The sequence below is a fragment of the Pleurodeles waltl genome, chromosome 6 (genome assembly GCF_031143425.1).
Source record: "Pleurodeles waltl isolate 20211129_DDA chromosome 6, aPleWal1.hap1.20221129, whole genome shotgun sequence".
NCBI classification, from domain to species: domain Eukaryota; kingdom Metazoa; phylum Chordata; class Amphibia; order Caudata; family Salamandridae; genus Pleurodeles; species Pleurodeles waltl.
The window spans coordinates 81,120,643-81,136,788 of record NC_090445.1 but is presented as its reverse complement, the minus strand read 5'-3'; the positions used below and the strand labels follow the sequence as shown (position 1 = coordinate 81,136,788).

Below are 16,146 nucleotides of genomic sequence, written 5' to 3'. Positions count from 1 at the left end.
GGCTCAGGCTAGGAAAGGGCGCAGGAAAGGCTCGGCCTAGGATCTCTCCCAGCGGCGCCTCCCAGGGCGGGAAGTGCTGCGTTGTGTGGAGTCCTGTGGGAATCGTGAGGCAAACTGCAGGATGTGTGTGTGTGTAGTTTTAAGCCTCAGCGAAATATCTGAAAAAGGTGAGTTAATGTTAAACCCGAAAATGGAGAAGCCTTTAAAAAGCATCACACCCAACGTGGAGCTCGAACCCATGACCCTGAGATTAAGAGTCTCATGCTCTACCGACTGAGCTAGCCGGGCTGCTGTGGCTATGTTATTTCACACACCCTCTGTGTGTTCTTTGTGAGGAAGTAGTGTGTGGTTATCCCAGGAGGCCCCTTTGTTTCATTTTCTCTGCTGCTGTCCTGACACAGGCACCTTTCTCTTTCTCCATCTCTCGCTCTACCCCAGTCTTATGTCCCCATCAGTCTTTCTGGAGCTCACTCTGGTACATACATGCATTTGTCCTTTCAACCTGTCTCTGGGCACATGCTTAAATGTCCAGTAGAGAAGAGTGTGAACTCTCCCTGTTTCGCGAGGTGGCAGTCAGCCTCCAGAGCCGTGTTCCGAAGTCTGCCGGAATGGCCGAGTGGTGTAAGGCGCCACATTCAAGAGCAGTATCTTCCCCAGTCCCGTGGTCAAATCCTGCTGCTGACATAAAGTAGTTTTCATACCTACTTTAATCATAACACCAGCGGGGATGAGACCTTAAACTCCTCTTTTTGAAAGGATGGGGGGGGGACAGGACGGACCGGAGCGGACTCCGAGCTCGCTGTAAGCACGGGCGGCTCAGGCTAGGAAAGGGCGCAGGAAAGGCTCGGCCTAGGACCGCTCCCAGCGGCACCTCCCAGGGCGGGAAGTGCTGCGTTGTGTGGAGTCCTGTGGGAATCGTGAGGCAAACTGCAGGATGTGTGTGTGCGTGTGTGTAGTTTTAAGCCTCAGCGAAATATCTGAAAAAGGTGAGAGTTAATGTTAAACCCGAAAATGGAGAAGCCTTTAAAAAGCATTGCGCCCAACGTGGGGCTCAAACCCACCACCCTGAGATTAAGAGTCTCATGCTCTACCGACTGAGCTAGCCGGGCTGCTGTGTCCATGTCATTTCACACTCCCTCTGTGTGTTCTTTGTGAGGAAGTAGTGTGTGGTTATCCCAGGAGGCCCCTTTGTTTCATTTTCTCTGCTGCTGACTCGACACAGGCACCTTTCTCTTTCTCCATCTCTCGCTCTACCCCAGTCTTATGTCCTCATCAGTCTCTCTGGAGCTCACTCTGGTAGATACATGTATCTGTCCTCTCAACCTGTCTCTGGGCACATGCTTAAATGTCCAGTATAGAACAGTGTGAACTCTCCCTGTTTCGCGAGGTGGCAGTCAGCCTCCAGAGCCGTGTTCTGGAGGCTGCCGGAATGGCCGAGTGGTGTAAGGCGCCACATTCAAGAGCAGTATCTTCCCCAGTCCCGTGGTCAAATCCCGCTGCTGACATAAAGTAGTTTTCATACCTACTTTAATCATAACACCAGCGGGGATGAGACCTTAAACTCCTCTTTTTGAAAGGATGGGGGGGGACAGGACGGACCGGAGCGGACTCCGAGCTCGCTGTAAGCACGGGCGGCTCAGGCTAGGAAAGGGCGCAGGAAAGGCTCGGCCTAGGACCGCTCCCAGCGGCGCCTCCCAGGGCGGGAAGTGCTGCGTTGTGTGGAGTCCTGTGGGAATCGTGAGGCAAACTGCAGGATGTGTGTGTGTGTAGTTTTAAGCCTCAGCAAAATATCTGAAAAAGGTGAGAGTTAATGTTAAACCCGAAAATGGAGAAGCATTTAAAAAGCATCACGCCCAACGTGGGGCTCGAACCCACGACCCTGAGATTAAGAGTCTCATGCTCTACCGACTGAACTAGCCGGGCTGCTGTGCCTATGTCATTTCAAAAACCCTCTGTGTGTTCTTTGTGAGGAAGTAGTGTGTGGTTATCCCAGGAGGCCCCTTTGTTTCATTTTCTGTGCTGCTGACTCGACACAGGCACCTTTCTCTTTCTCCATCTCTCGCTCTACCCCAGTCTTATGTCCTCATCAGTCTCTCTGGAGCTCACTCTGGTACATACATGCATCTGTCCTCTCAACCTGTCTCTGGGCACATACTTAAATGTCCAGTATAGAACAGTGTGAACTCTCCCTGTTTCGCGAGGTGGCAGTCAGCCTCCAGAGCCGTGTTCTGGAGGCTGCCAGAATGGCCGAGTGGTGTAAGGCGCCACATTCAAGAGCAGTATCTTCCCCAGTCCCGTGGTCAAATAGCGCTGCTGAAATAAAGTAGTTTTCATACCTACTTTAATCATAACACCAGCGGGGATGAGACCTTAAACTCCTCTTTTTGAAAGGATGGGGGGGGGGACAGGACGGACCGGAGCGGACTCCGAGCTCGCTGTAAGCACGGGCGGCTCAGGCTAGGAAAGGGCGCAGGAAGGGCTCGGCCTAGAACCGCTCCCAGCGGCGCCTCCCAGGGCGGAAAGTGCTGCGTTGTGTGGAGTCCTGTGGGAATCGTGAGGCAAACTGCAGGATGTGTGTGTGTGTAGTTTTAAGCCTCATCGAAATATCTGAAAAAGGTGAGAGTTAATGTTAAACCCGAAAATGGAGAAGCCTTTAAAAAGCATCACGCCCAACGTGGGGCTCAAACCCACGACCCTGAGATTAAGAGTCTCATGCGCTACCGACTGAGCTAGCCGGGCTGCTGTGCTTGTCTTGTTTCACACACCCTCTCTGTGTTCTTTGTGAGGCAGTAGTGCGTGGTTATCCCAGGAGGCCCCTTTGTTTCATTTTCTCTGCTGCTGACTCGACACAGGCACCTTTCTCTTTCTCCATCTCTCGCTCTACCCCAGTCTTATGTCCCCATCAGTCTTTCTGGAGCTCACTCTGGTACATACATGCATCTGTCCTCTCAACCTGTCTCTGGGTACATGCTTAAATGTCCAGTAGAGAACAGTGTGAACTCTCCCTGTTTCGCAAGGTGGCAGTCAGCCTCCAGAGCGGTGTTCCGGAGGCTGCCGGAATGGCCGAGCGGTGTAAGGCGCCACATTCAAGAGCAGTATCTTCCCCAGTTCTGTGGTCAAATCCAGCTGCTGACATAAAGTAGTTTTCATACCTACTTTAATCATAACACCAGCGGGGATGAGACCTTAAACTCCTCTTTTTGAAAGGATGGGGGGGGACAGGACGGACCGGAGCGGACTCCGAGCTCGCTGTAAGCACGGGCGGCTCAGGCTAGGAAAGGGCGCAGGAAAGGCTCGGCCTAGGACCGCTCCCAGCGGCGCCTCCCAGGGTGGGAAGTGCTGCGTTGTGTGGAGTCCTGTGGGAATCGTGAGGCAAACTGTAGGATGTGTGTGTGTGTGTGTAGTTTTAAGCCTCAGCGAAATATCTGAAAAAGGTGAGAGTTAATGTTAAACCCGAAAATGGAGAAGCCTTTAAAAAGCATCACGCCCAACATGGGGTTCGAACCCACAACCCTGAGATTAAGAGTCTCATGCTCTACCGGCGGAGCTAGCCAGGCTGCTGTGCCTATGTCATTTCACACACCCTCTGTGTGTTCTTTGTGAGGAAGTAGTGTGTGGTTATCCAAGGAGGCCCCTTTGTTTCATTTTCTCTGCTGCTGACTCGACACAAGCACCTTTCTCTTTCTCCATCTCTCGCTCTACCCCAGTCTTATGTCCCCATCAGTCTCTCTGGAGCTCACTCTGGTACATACATGCATCTGTCCTCTCAACCTGTCTCTGGGCACATACTTAAATGTCCAGTAGAGAACAGTGTGAACTCTCCCTGTTTCGCGAGGGGGCAGTCAGCCTCCAGAGCCGTGTTCCGGAGGCTGCCGGAATGGCCGAGCGGTGTAAGGCGCCACATTCAAGAGCAGTATCTTCCCCAGTCCCGTAATTAAATCCCGCTGCCGACATAAAGTAGTTTTCATACCTACTTTAATCATAACACCAGCGGGGATGAGACCTTAAACTCCTCTTTTTGAAAGGATGGGGGGGGACAGGACGGACCGGAGCGGACTCCAAGCTCTCTGTAAGCACGGGCGGCTCAGGCTAGGAAAGGGCGCAGGAAAGGCTTGGCCTAGGAGTGCTCCCAGCGGCACCTCCCAGGGCGGGAAGTGCTGCGTTGTGTGGAGTCCTGTGGGAATCGTGAGGCAAACTGGAGGATGTGTGTGTGTGTAGTTTTAAGCCTCAGCGAAATATCTGAAAAAGGTGAGAGTTAATGTTAAACCCGAAAATGGAGAAGCCTTTAAAAAGCATCGCCCCCCACGTGGGGCTCAAACCCACGACCCCGAGATTAAGAGGCTCATGCTCAACCGACTGAGCTAGCCGGGCTACTGTGTCTATGTCATTTCACACACCCTCTGTGTGTTCTTTGTGAGAAAGTAGTGTGTGGTTATCCCAGGAGGCCCCTTTGTTTAATTTTCTCTGCTGCTGACTCGACACAGGCACCTTTCTCTTTCTCCATCTCTCGCTCTACCCCAGTCTTATGTCCTCATCAGTCTCTCTGGATCTCACTCTGGTACATACATGCATCTGTCCTCTCAACCTGTCTCTGGGCACATACTTAAATGTCCAGTAGAGAACAGTGTGAACTCTCCCTGTTTCGCGAGGTGGCAGTCAGCCTCCAGGGCCGTGTTCCGGAGGCTGCCGGAATGACTGAGCGGCGTATGGCGCCACATTCAAGATCAGTATCTTCCCCAGTCCTGTGATCAAATCCCGCTGCCGACATAAAGTAGTTTTCATACCTACTTTAATCATAACACCAGCAAGGATGAGACCTTAAACTCCTCTTTTTGAAAGGATGGGGGTGGGACAGGACGGACTGGAGCGGACTCCGAGCTCGCTGTAAGCACGGGCGGCTCAGGCTAGTAAAGGGCGCAGGAAAGGCTCGGCCTAGGACCGCTCCCATCGGCGCCTCCCAGGGCGGGAAGTGCTGCGTTGTGTGGAGTCCTGTGGGAATCGTGAGGCAAACTGCAGGATGTGTGTGTGTGTGTAGTTTTAAGCCTCAGCGAAATATCTGAAAAAGGTGAGAGTTAATGTTAAACCCGAAAATGGAGAAGCCTTTAAAAAGCATCACGCCCAACGTGGGGCTCGAACCCACAACCCTGAGATTAAGATGCTCATGCTCTACCAACTGAGCTAGCCAGGCTGCTGTGCTTATGTGATTTCACTCACCCTCTGTGTGTTCTTTGTGAGGAAGTAGTGTGTGGTTATTCCAGGAGGCGCCTTTGTTTCATTTTCTCTGCTGCTGACTCGACACAGGCACCTTTCTCTTTCTCCATCTCTCGCTCTTCCCCAGTCTTATGTCCTCATCAGTCTCTCTGGAGCTCACTCTGGTACATACATGCATCTGTCCTCTCAACCTGTCTCTGGGCACATACTTAAATGTCCAGTAGAGAAGAGTGTGAACTCTCCCTGTTTCGCGAGGTGGCAGTCAGCCTCCAGAGCCGTGTTCCGAAGTCTGCTGGAATGGCCGAGTGGAGTAAGGCGCCACATTCAAGAGCAGTATCTTCCCCAGTCCCGTGGTCAAATCCAGATGCTGACATAAAGTAGTTTTCATAACTACTTTAATCATAACACCAGCGGGGATGAGACCTTAAACTCCTCTTTTTGAAAGGATGGGGGTGGACAGGACGGACCGGAGCGGACTCCGAGCTCGCTATAAGCACGGGCGGCTCAGGCTAGGAAAGGGCGCAGGAAAGGCTCGGCCTAGGACCGCTCCCAGCGGCGCCTCCCAGGGCGGGAAGTGCTGCGTTGTGTGGAGTCCTGTGGGAATCGTGAGGCAAACTGCAGGATGTGTGTGTGTGTAGTTTTAAGCCTCAGCAAAATATCTGAAAAAGGTGAGAGTTAATGTTAAACCCGAAAATGGAGAAGCCTTTAAAAAGCATCGCGCCCAACGTGGGGCTCAAACCCACCACCCTGAGATTAAGAGTCTTATGCTCTACCGACGGAGCTAGCCGGGCTGCTGTGTCCTTGTCATTTCACACACCCTCTGTGTGTTCTTTGTGTGGAAGTAGTGTGTGGTTATCCCAGGAGGCCCCTTTGTTTCATTTTCTCTGCTGCTGACTCGACACAGGCACCTTTCTCTTTCTCCATCTCTCGCTCTACCCCAGTCTTATGTCCTCATCAGTCTCTCTGGAGCTCACTCTGGTAGATACATGTATCTGTCCTCTCAACCTGTCTCTGGGCACATGCTTAAATGTCCAGTAGAGAACAGTGTGAACTCTCCCTGTTTCGCAAGGTGGCAGTCAGCCTCCAGAGGTGTGTTCCGGAGGCTGCCGGAATGGCCGAGCGGTGTAAGGCGCCACATTCAAGAGCAGTATCTTCCCCAGTCCTGTGGTCAAATCCAGCTGCTGATATAAAGTAGTTTTCATACCTACTTTAATCATAACACCAGCGGGGATGAGACTTTAAACTCCTCTTTTTGAAAGGATGGGGGGGGACAGGACGGACCGGAGCGGACTCCGAGCTCGCTGTAAGCACGGGCGGCTCAGGCTAGGAAAGGGCGCAGGAAAGGCTTGGCCTAGGACCGCTCCCAGCGGCGCCTCCCAGGGTGGGAAGTGCTGCATTGTGTGGAGTCCTGTGGTAATCGTGAGGCAAACTGCAGGATGTGTGTGTGTGTGTGTAGTTTTAAGCCTCAGCGAAATATCTGAAAAAGGTGAGAGTTAATGTTAAACCCGAAAATGGAGAAGCCTTTAAAAAGCATCACGCCCAACGTGGGGATCGAACCCACAACCCTGAGATTAAGAGTCTCATGCTCTACCGGCGGAGTTAGCCAGGCTGCTGTGCCTATGTCATTTCACACACCCTCTGTGTGTTCTTTGTGAGGAAGTAGTGTGTGGTTATCCAAGGAGGCCCCTTTGTTTCATTTTCTCTGCTGCTGACTCGACACAGGCACCTTTCTCTTTCTCCATCTCTCGATCTACCCCAGTCTTATGTCCCCATCAGTCTCTCTGGAGCTCACTCTGGTACATACATGCATCTGTCCTCTCAACCTGTCTCTGGGCACATACTTAAATGTCCAGTAGAGAACAGTGTGAACTCTCCCTGTTTCGCGAGGGGGCAGTCAGCCTCCAGAGCCGTGTTCCGGAGGCTGCCGGAATGACTGAGCGGTGTATGGCACCACATTCAAGATCAGTATCTTCCCCAGTCCTGTGATCAAATCCCGCTGCCGACATAAAGTAGTTTTCATACCTACTTTAATCATAACACCAGCAAGGATGAGACCTTAAAATCCTCTTTTTGAAAGGATGGGGGGGACAGGACGGAGCGGAGCGGACTCCGAGCTCGCTGTAAGCACGGGCGGCTCAGGTTAGGAAAGTGCGCATGAAAGGCTCGGGCTAGGACCACTCCCAGCGGCGCCTCTCACGACGGGAAGTGCTGCGTTGTGTGGAGTCCTGTGGGAATCGTGAGGCAAACTGCAGGATGTGTGTGTGTGTAGTTTTAAGCCTCAGCAAAATATCTGAAAAAGGTGAGAGTTAATGTTAAACCCGAAAATGGAGAAGCCTTTAAAAAGCATCATGCCCAACGTGGGGCTCGAACTCACGACCCTGAGATTAAGAGTCTCATGCTCTACCGACTGAGCTAGCCGGGCTGCTGTGCCTATGTCATTTCACACACCCTCTGTGTGTTCTTTGTGAGGAAGTAGTGTGTGGTTATCCCAGGAGGCCCCTTTGTTTCATTTTTTCTGCTGCTGACTCGACACAGGCACCTTTCTCTTTCTCCATCTCTCGCTCTACCCCAGTCTTATGTCCTCATCAGTCTCTCTGGAGCTCACTCTGGTACATACATGCATCTGTCCTCTCAACCTGTCTCTGGGCACATACTTAAATGTCCAGTAGAGAACAGTGTGAACTCTCCCTGTTTCGCGAGGTGGCAGTCAGCCTCCAGAGCCGTTTTCCGGAGGCTGCCGGAATGGCTGAGCGGTGTAAGGTGCCACATTCAAGAGCAGTGTCTTCCCCAGGCCTGTGATCAAATCCCGCTGCCGACATAAAGTAGTTTTCATACCTACTTTAATCATAACACCAGCGGGGATGAGACCGTAAAACTCCTCTTTTTGAAAGGATGGGGGTGGACAGGACGGACCGGAGCGGACTCCGAGCTCGCTGTAGGCACGGGCGGCTCAGGCTAGGAAAGGGCGCAGGAAAGGCTCGGCCTAGGACCGCTCCCAGCGGCGCCTCCCAGGGCGGGAAGTGCTGCATTGTGTGGAGTCCTGTGGGAATCCTGAGGCAAACTGCAGGATGTGTGTGTGTGTAGTTTTAAGCCTCAGCAAAATATCTGAAAAAGGTAAGAGTTAATGTTAAACCCGAAAATGGAGAAGCCTTTAAAAAGCATCACGCCCAACATGGGGCACGAACCCACGACCCTGAGATTAAGAGTCTCATGCTCTACCGACTGAGCTAGCCGGGCTGCTGTGCCTATGTCATTTCACACACCCTCTGTGTGTTCTTTGTGAGGAAGTAGTGTGTCGTTATCCCAGGAGGCACCTTTGTTTCATTTTCTCTGCTGCTGACTCGACACAGGCACCTTTCTCTTTCTCCATCTCTCGCTCTACCCCAGTCTTATGTCCCCATCAGTCTCTCTGGAGCTCACTCTGGTACATACATGCATCTGTCCTCTCAACCTGTCTCTGGGCACATACTTAAATGTCCAGTAGAGAACAGTGTGAACTCTCCCTGTTTCGCGAGGGGGCAGTCAGCCTCCAGAGCCGTGTTCCGGAGGCTGCCGGAATGGCCGAGCGGTGTAAGGCGCCACATTCAAGAGCAGTATCTTCCCCAGTCCCGTAATTAAATCCCACTGCCGACATAAAGTAGTTTTCATACCTACTTTAATCATAACACCAGCGGGGATGAGACCTTAAACTCCTCGTTTTGAAAGGATGGGGGGGGACAGGACGGACCGGAGCGGACTCCGAGCTCGCTGTAAGCACGGGCGGCTCAGGCTAGGAAAGGGCGCAGGAAAGGCTCGGCCTAGGACCGCTCCCAGCGGCGCCTCCCAGGGCGGGAAGTGCTGCGTTGTGTGGAGTCCTGTGGGAATCGTGAGGCAAACTGCAGGATGTGTGTGTGTGTAGTTTTAAGCCTCAGCAAAATATCTGAAAAAGGTAAGAGTTAATGTTAAACCCGAAAATGGAGAAGCCTTTAAAAAGCATCACGCCCAACGTGGGGCACGAACCCACGACCCTGAGATTAAGAGTCTCATGCTCTACCGACTGAGCTAGCCGGGCTGCTGTGCCTATGTCATTTCACACACCCTCTGTGTGTTCTTTGTGAGGAAGTAGTGTGTGGTTATCCCAGGAGGCACCTTTGTTTCATCTTCTCTGCTGCTGACTCGACACAGGCACCTTTCTCTTTCTCCATCTCTCGCTCTACCCCAGTCTTATGTCCCCATCAGTCTCTCTGGAGCTCACTCTGGTACATACATGCATCTGTCCTCTCAACCTGTCTCTGGGCACATACTTAAATGTCCAGTAGAGAACAGTGTGAACTCTCCCTGTTTCGCGAGGGGGCAGTCAGCCTCCAGAGCCGTGTTCCGGAGGCTGCCGGAATGGCCGAGCGGTGTAAGGCGCCACATTCAAGAGCAGTATCTTCCCCAGTCCCGTAATTAAATCCCACTGCCGACATAAAGTAGTTTTCATACCTACTTTAATCATAACACCAGCGGGGATGAGACCTTAAACTCCTCGTTTTGAAATGATGGGGTGGGGACAGGACGGACCAGAGCGGACTCCGAGCTCGCTGTAAGCACGGGCGGCTCAGGCTAGGAAAGGGCGCAGGAAAGGCTCGGCCTAGGACCGCTCCCAGCGGCGCCTCCCAGGGCGGGAAGTGCTGCGTTGTGTGGAGTCCTGTGGGAATCGTGAGGCAAACTGCAGGATGTGTGTGTGTGTAGTTTTAAGCCTCAGCAAAATATCTGAAAAAGGTGAGAGTTAATGTTAAACCCGAAAATGGAGAAGCCTTTAAAAAGCATCACGCCCAACATGGGGCTCGAACCCACGACCCTGAGATTAAGAGTCTCATGCTCTACCGACTGAGCTAGCCAGGGTGCTGTGCCTATGCCATTTCACACACCCTCTGTGTGTTCTTTGTGAGGAAGTAGTGTGTGGTTATCCCAGGAGGCCCCTTTGTTTCATTTTCTCTGCTGCTGAGTAGACACAGGCACCTTTCTCTTTCTCCATCTCTCGCTCTACCCCAGTCTCATGTCCCCATCAATCTCTCTGGAGCTCATTCTGGTACATACATGCATCTGTCCTCTCAACCTGTCTCTGGGCACATACTTAAATGTCCAGTAGAGAACAGTGTGAACTCTCCCTGTTTTGCAAGGTGGCAGTCAGCCTCCAGAGCTGTGTTCTAAAGGCTGCCGAAATGGCTGAGCGGTTTAAGGCACCACATTCAAGAGCAGTATCTTCCCCAGTCCTGTGATCAAATACCGCTGCCAACATAAAGTAGTTTTCATACCTACTTTAATCATAACACCAGCGGGGATGGGACCTTAAAATCCTCTTTTTGAAAGGATGGGGGGGACAGGACGGAGCGGAGCGGACTCCGAGCTCACTGTAAGCAAGGGCGGCTCAGGCTAGGAAAGGGCGCAGGAAAGGCTTGGCCTAGGACCGCTCTCAGCGGCGCCTCCCAGGGCGGGAAGTGCTGAGTTGTGTGGAGTCCTGTGGGAATCGTGAGGCAAACTGCAGGATGTGTGTGTGTGTGTACTTTTAAGCCGCAGCGAAATATCTGAAAAAGGTGAGAGTTAATGTTAAACCCGAAAATGGAGAAGCCTTAAAAAGGCATCACGCCCAACGTGGGGCTCGAACCCACAACCCTGAGATTAAGAGTCTCATGCGCTACCGACTGAGCTAGCCGGGTTGCTGTGCCTATGTCATTTCACACACCCTCTTTGTGTTCTTTGTGAGGAAGTAGTGTGTGGTTATCCCAGGAGGCCCCCTTGTTTCATTTTCTCTGCTGCTGACTCGACACAGGCACCTTTCTCTTTCTCCATCGCTCGCTCTACCCCAGTCTTATGTCCCCATCAGTCTCTCTGGAGCTCACTCTGGTACATACATGCATCTGTCCTCTCAACCTGTCTCTGGGCACATACTTAAATGTCCAGTAGAGAACAGTGTGAACTCTCCCTGTTTCGCGAGGTGGCAGTCAGCCTCCAGAGCCATGTTTCGGAGGCTGCCGGAATGGCCGAGCGGTGTGAGGCGCCACATTCAAGAGCAGTATCTTCCCCAGTCCTGTGATCAAATACTGCTGCAAACATAAAGTAGTTTTCATACCTACTTTAATCATAACACCAGCGGGGATGAGACCTTAAAATCCTCTTTTTGAAAGGATTGGGGGGGACAGGACGGAGCGGACTCCGAGCTCGCTGTAAGCACGGGCGGCTCAGGCTAGGAAAGGGCGCAGGAAAGGCTTGGCCTAGGACCGCTCCCAGCGGCGCCTCCCAGAGCGGGAAGTGCTGCGTTGGGGGGAGTCCTGTGGGAATCGTGAGGCAAACTGCAGGATGTGTGTGTGTGTGTAGTTGTAAGCCGCAGCGAAATATCTGAAAAAGGTGAGAGTTAATGTTAAACCCGAAAATGGAGAAGTCTTTAAAAAGCATCACACCCAACCTGTGGCTCGAACCCACGACCCTGAGATTAAGAGTCTCATGCTCTACCGACTGAGCTAGCCGGCCTGCTGTGCCTATGTCATTTCACACACCCTCTGTGTGTTCTTTGTAAGGAAGTAGTGTGTGGTTATCCCAGGAGGCCCCTTTGTTTCATTTTCTCTGCTGCTGACTCGACACAGGCACCTTTCTCTTTCTCCATCTCTCGCTCTACCCCAGTCTTATGTCCCCTTCAGTCTCTCTGGAGCTCACTGTGGTACATACATGCATCTGTCGTCTCAACCTGTCTCTGGGCACATACTTAAATGTCCAGTAGAGAACAGTGTGAACTCTCCCTGTTTCGCGAGGTGGCAGTCAGCCTCCAGAGCCATGTTTCGGAGGCTGCCGGAATGGCCGAGCGGTGTGAGGCGCCACATTCAAGAGCAGTATCTTCCCCAGTCCTGTGATCAAATACCGCTGCAAACATAAAGTAGTTTTCATACCTACTTTAATCATAACACCAGCGGGGATGAGACCTTAAAATCCTCTTTTTGAAAGGATTGGGGGGGACAGGACGGAGCGGACTCCGAGCTCGCTGTAAGCACGGGCGGCTCAGGCTAGGAAAGGGCGCAGGAAACGCTCGGCCTAGGACCGCTCCCAGCGGCGCCTCCCAGGCGGGAAGTGCTGCGTTGTGGGGAGTCCTGGGGGAATCGTGAGGCAAACTGCAGGATGTGTGTTTGTGTATTTTTAAGCCTCAGCGAAATATCTGAAAAAGGTGAGATTTAATGTTAAACCCAAAAAGGGAGAAGCCTTTAAAAAGCATCATGCCCAACATGGGGCTCGAACCCACAACCCTGAGATTAAGAGTCTTATGCTCTACCAACTGAGCTAGCCGGGCTGCTGTGCCTATGTCATTTCACACACCCTCTGTGTGTTCTTTGTGAGGAAGTATTGTGTGGTTATCCCAGGAGGCCCCTTTGTTTCATTTTCTCTGCTGCTGACTCGACCCAGGCACCTTTCTCTTTCTCCATCTCTCGCTCTACCCTAGTTTTATGTCTCCATCAGTCTCTCTGGAGCTCACTCTGGTACATGCATGCATCTGTCCTCTCAACCTGTCTCTGTGCACATACTTAAATGTCCAGTAGAGAACAGTGTGAACTCTCCCAGTTTCGCGAGGTGGCAGTCAGCCTCCAGAGCCGTGTTTCGAAAGCTGCCGGAATGGCTGAGCGGTGTGAGGCGCCACATTCAAGAGCAGTATCTTCCCCAGTCCTGTGATCAAATACCGCTGCCAATATAAAGTAGTTTTCATACCTACCTTAATCAAAACACCGGTGGGGATGAGACTTTAAACTCCTCTTTTTGAAAGGATGGGGGGGACAGGACGGACCGGAGCGGACTCCGAGCTCGCTGTAAGCACGGGCGGCTCAGGCTAGGAAAGGGCGCAGGAAAGGCTCGGCATAGGACCGCTCCCAGCGGCGCCTCCAAGGGCGGGAAGTGCTGCGTTGTGTGGAGTCCTGTGGGAATCGTGAGGCAAACTGCAGGATGTGTGTGTGTGTGTAGTTTAAAGCCTCAGCAAAATATCTGAAAAAGGTGAGAGTTAATGTTAAACCCGAAAATGGAGAAGCCTTTAAAAAGCATCACACCCAACGTGGGGCTCGAACCCACGACCCTGAGATTAAGAGTCTCATGCTCTACCGACTGAGGTAGCCGGGCTGCTGTGCCTATGTCATTTCACACACCCTCTGTGTGTTCTTTGTGAGGAAGTAGTGTGTGGTTATCCCAGGAGGCCCCTTTGTTTCATTTTCTCTGCAGCTGACTCGACACAGGCACCTCTCTCTTTCTCCATCTCTCGCTCTACCCCAGACTTATGTCCCCTTCAGTCTCTCTGGAGCTCACTCTGGTACATACATGCATCTGTCCTCTCAACCTGTCTCTGGGCACATACTTAAATGTCCAGAAGAGAACAGTGTGAACTCTCACTGTTTCGCGAGGTGGCAGTCATCCTCCAGAGCCGTGTTCCGTAGGCTGCCGGAATGGCCGAGCGGTGTAAGGCTCCACATTCAAAAGCAGTATCTTCCCCAGTCCCGTGGTCAAATCCTGCTGCTGACATAAAGTAGTCTTCATACCTACTTTAATCATAACACCAGCGGGGATGAGACTTTAAACTCCTCTTTTTGAAAGGATGGGGGGGACAGGACGGACCGGAGCAGACTCCGAGCTCGCTGTAAGCACGGGCAGCTCAGGCTAGGAAAGGGCGCAGGAAAGGCTTGGCCTAGGACCGCTCCCAGCGGCGCCTCCCAGGGTGGGAAGTGCTGCGTTGTGTGGAGTCCTGTGGGAATCGTGAGGTAAACTGCAGGATGTGTGTGTGTGTGTGTAGTTTTAAGCCTCAGCGAAATATCTGAAAAAGGTGGGAGTTAATGTTAAACCCGAAAATGGAGAAGCCTTTAAAAAGCATCACGCCCAACGTGGGGCTCGAGCCCACGACCCTGAGATTAAGAGTCTTATGCGCTACCGACTGAGCTAGCTGGGCTGCTGTGTCTATGTCATTTCACACACCCTCTGTGTGTGCTTTGTGAGGAAGAAGTGTGTGGTTATCCCAGGAGGCCCCTTTGTTTCATTTTCTCTGCTGCTGACTCGACACAGGCACCTTTCTCTTTCTCCATCTCTCGCTCTACTCCAGTCTTATGTCCCCATCAGTCTCTCTGGAGCTCACTGTGGTACATACATGCATCTGTCCTCTCAACCTGTCTCTGGGGATATACTTAAATGTCCAGTAGAGAACAGTGTGAACTCTCCCTGTGTCGCGAGGTGGCAGTCAGCCTCCAGAGCCGTGTTCCGGAGGCTGCCGGAATGGCCGAGCGGTGTAAGGTGCCACATTCAAGAGCAGTATCTTCTCTAGTACCATGGTCAAATCCCGCTGCTGACATAAAGTAGCTTTCATACCTACTTTCATCATAACACCAGGGGGGATGAGACCTTAAACTCCTCTTTTTGAAAGGATGGGGGGGGGGACAGGACGGACCGGAGAGAACTCCGAGCTCGCTGTAAGCACGGGCGGCTCAGGCTAGGAAAGGGTGCAGGAAATGATCGGCCTAGGACCGCTCCCAGCGGCGCCTCCCAGGGCGGGAAGGGCTGCGTTGTGTGGAGTCCTGTGGGAATCGTGAGGCAAACTGCAGGATGTGTGTGTGTGTGTAGTTTTAATTCTCAGCGAAATATCTGAAAAAGGTGAGAGTTAATGTTAAACCCGAAAATGGAGAAGCCTTTAAAAAGCATCACACACAACGTGGGGCTCGAACCCACGACCCTGAGATTAAGAGTCTCATGCTCTACCGACTGAGCTAGCCAGGCTGACGTGCCTATGTCATTTCACACACCCTCTGTGTGTTCTTTGTGAGAAAGTAGTGTGTGGTTATCCCAGTAGGCCCCTTTGTTTCATTTTCTTTGCTGCTGACTCGACACAGGCACCTTTCTCTTTCTCCATCTCTCGCTCTACCACAATCTTATGTCCCCATCAGTCTCTCTGGAGCTCACTCTGGTACATACATGCATCTGTCCTCTCAACCTGTCTCTGGGCACATACTTAAATGTCCAGTAGAGAACAGTGTGAACTCTCCCTGTGTCGCGAGGTGGCAGTCAGCCTCCAGAGACGTGTTCCGCAGGCTGCCGTAATCGCCGAGCGGTGTAAGGTGCCACATTCAAGAGCAGTATCTTCCCCAGTCCCATGGTCAAATCCCGCTGCTGACATAAAGTAGTTTTCATACCTACTTTAATCATAACACCAGCGGGGATGAGACTTTAAACTCCTCTTTTTGAAAGGATGGGGGGGGACAGGACGGACCGGAGCGGACTCCGAGCTCGCTGTAAGCACGGGCGGCTCAGGCTAGGAAAGGACGCAGGAAAGGCTCCGCCTAGGACCGCTCCCAGCGGCGCCACCCAGGGCGGGAAGTGCTGCGTTGTGTTGAGTCCTGTGGGAATCGTGAGGCAAACTGCAGGATGTGTGTGTGTGTAGTTTTAAGCCTCAGAAAAATATCTGAAAAAGGTGAGAGTTAATGTTCAACCCGAAAATGGAGAAGCATTTAAAAAGCATCACACCCAACGTGGGGCTCGAACCCACGACCCTGAGATTAAGAGTCTCATGCTCTACCGACTGAGCTAGCCGGGCTGACGTGCCTATGCCATTTCACACACCCTCTGTGTGTTCTTTGTGAGGAAGTAGTGTGTGGTTATCCCAGGAGGCCCCTTTGTTTCATTTTCTTTGCTGCTGACTCGACACAGGCACCTTTCTCTTTCTCCATCTCTCGCTCTACCCCAGTCTTATGTCCCCATCAGTCTCTCTGGAGCTCACTCTGGTACATACATGCATCTGTCCTCTCAACCTGTCTCTGGGCACATACTTAAATGTCCAGTAGAGAACAGTGTGAACTCTCCCTGTGTCGCGAGGTGGCAGTCAGCCTCCAGAGCCGTGTTCCGCAGGCTGCCGGAATGGCAGAGCGGTGTAAGGTGCCACATTCAAGAGCAGTATCTTCCCCAGTC

At 52.2% G+C, this 16,146-nt stretch overlaps 2 non-coding genes across 2 annotated transcripts; both read right to left on the bottom strand.

The window, feature by feature from the left end:
* Positions 1–1,850: 1,850 nt before the first annotated feature.
* On the bottom strand, positions 1,851–1,923 carry TRNAK-CUU (transfer RNA lysine (anticodon CUU)). The gene has a single exon. It is a non-coding gene; the product is annotated as a tRNA-Lys (tRNA).
* Positions 1,924–15,702: 13,779 nt separating this feature from the next.
* On the bottom strand, positions 15,703–15,775 carry TRNAK-CUU (transfer RNA lysine (anticodon CUU)). Its single transcript has one exon. It is a non-coding gene; the product is annotated as a tRNA-Lys (tRNA).
* Positions 15,776–16,146: the final 371 nt, after the last annotated feature.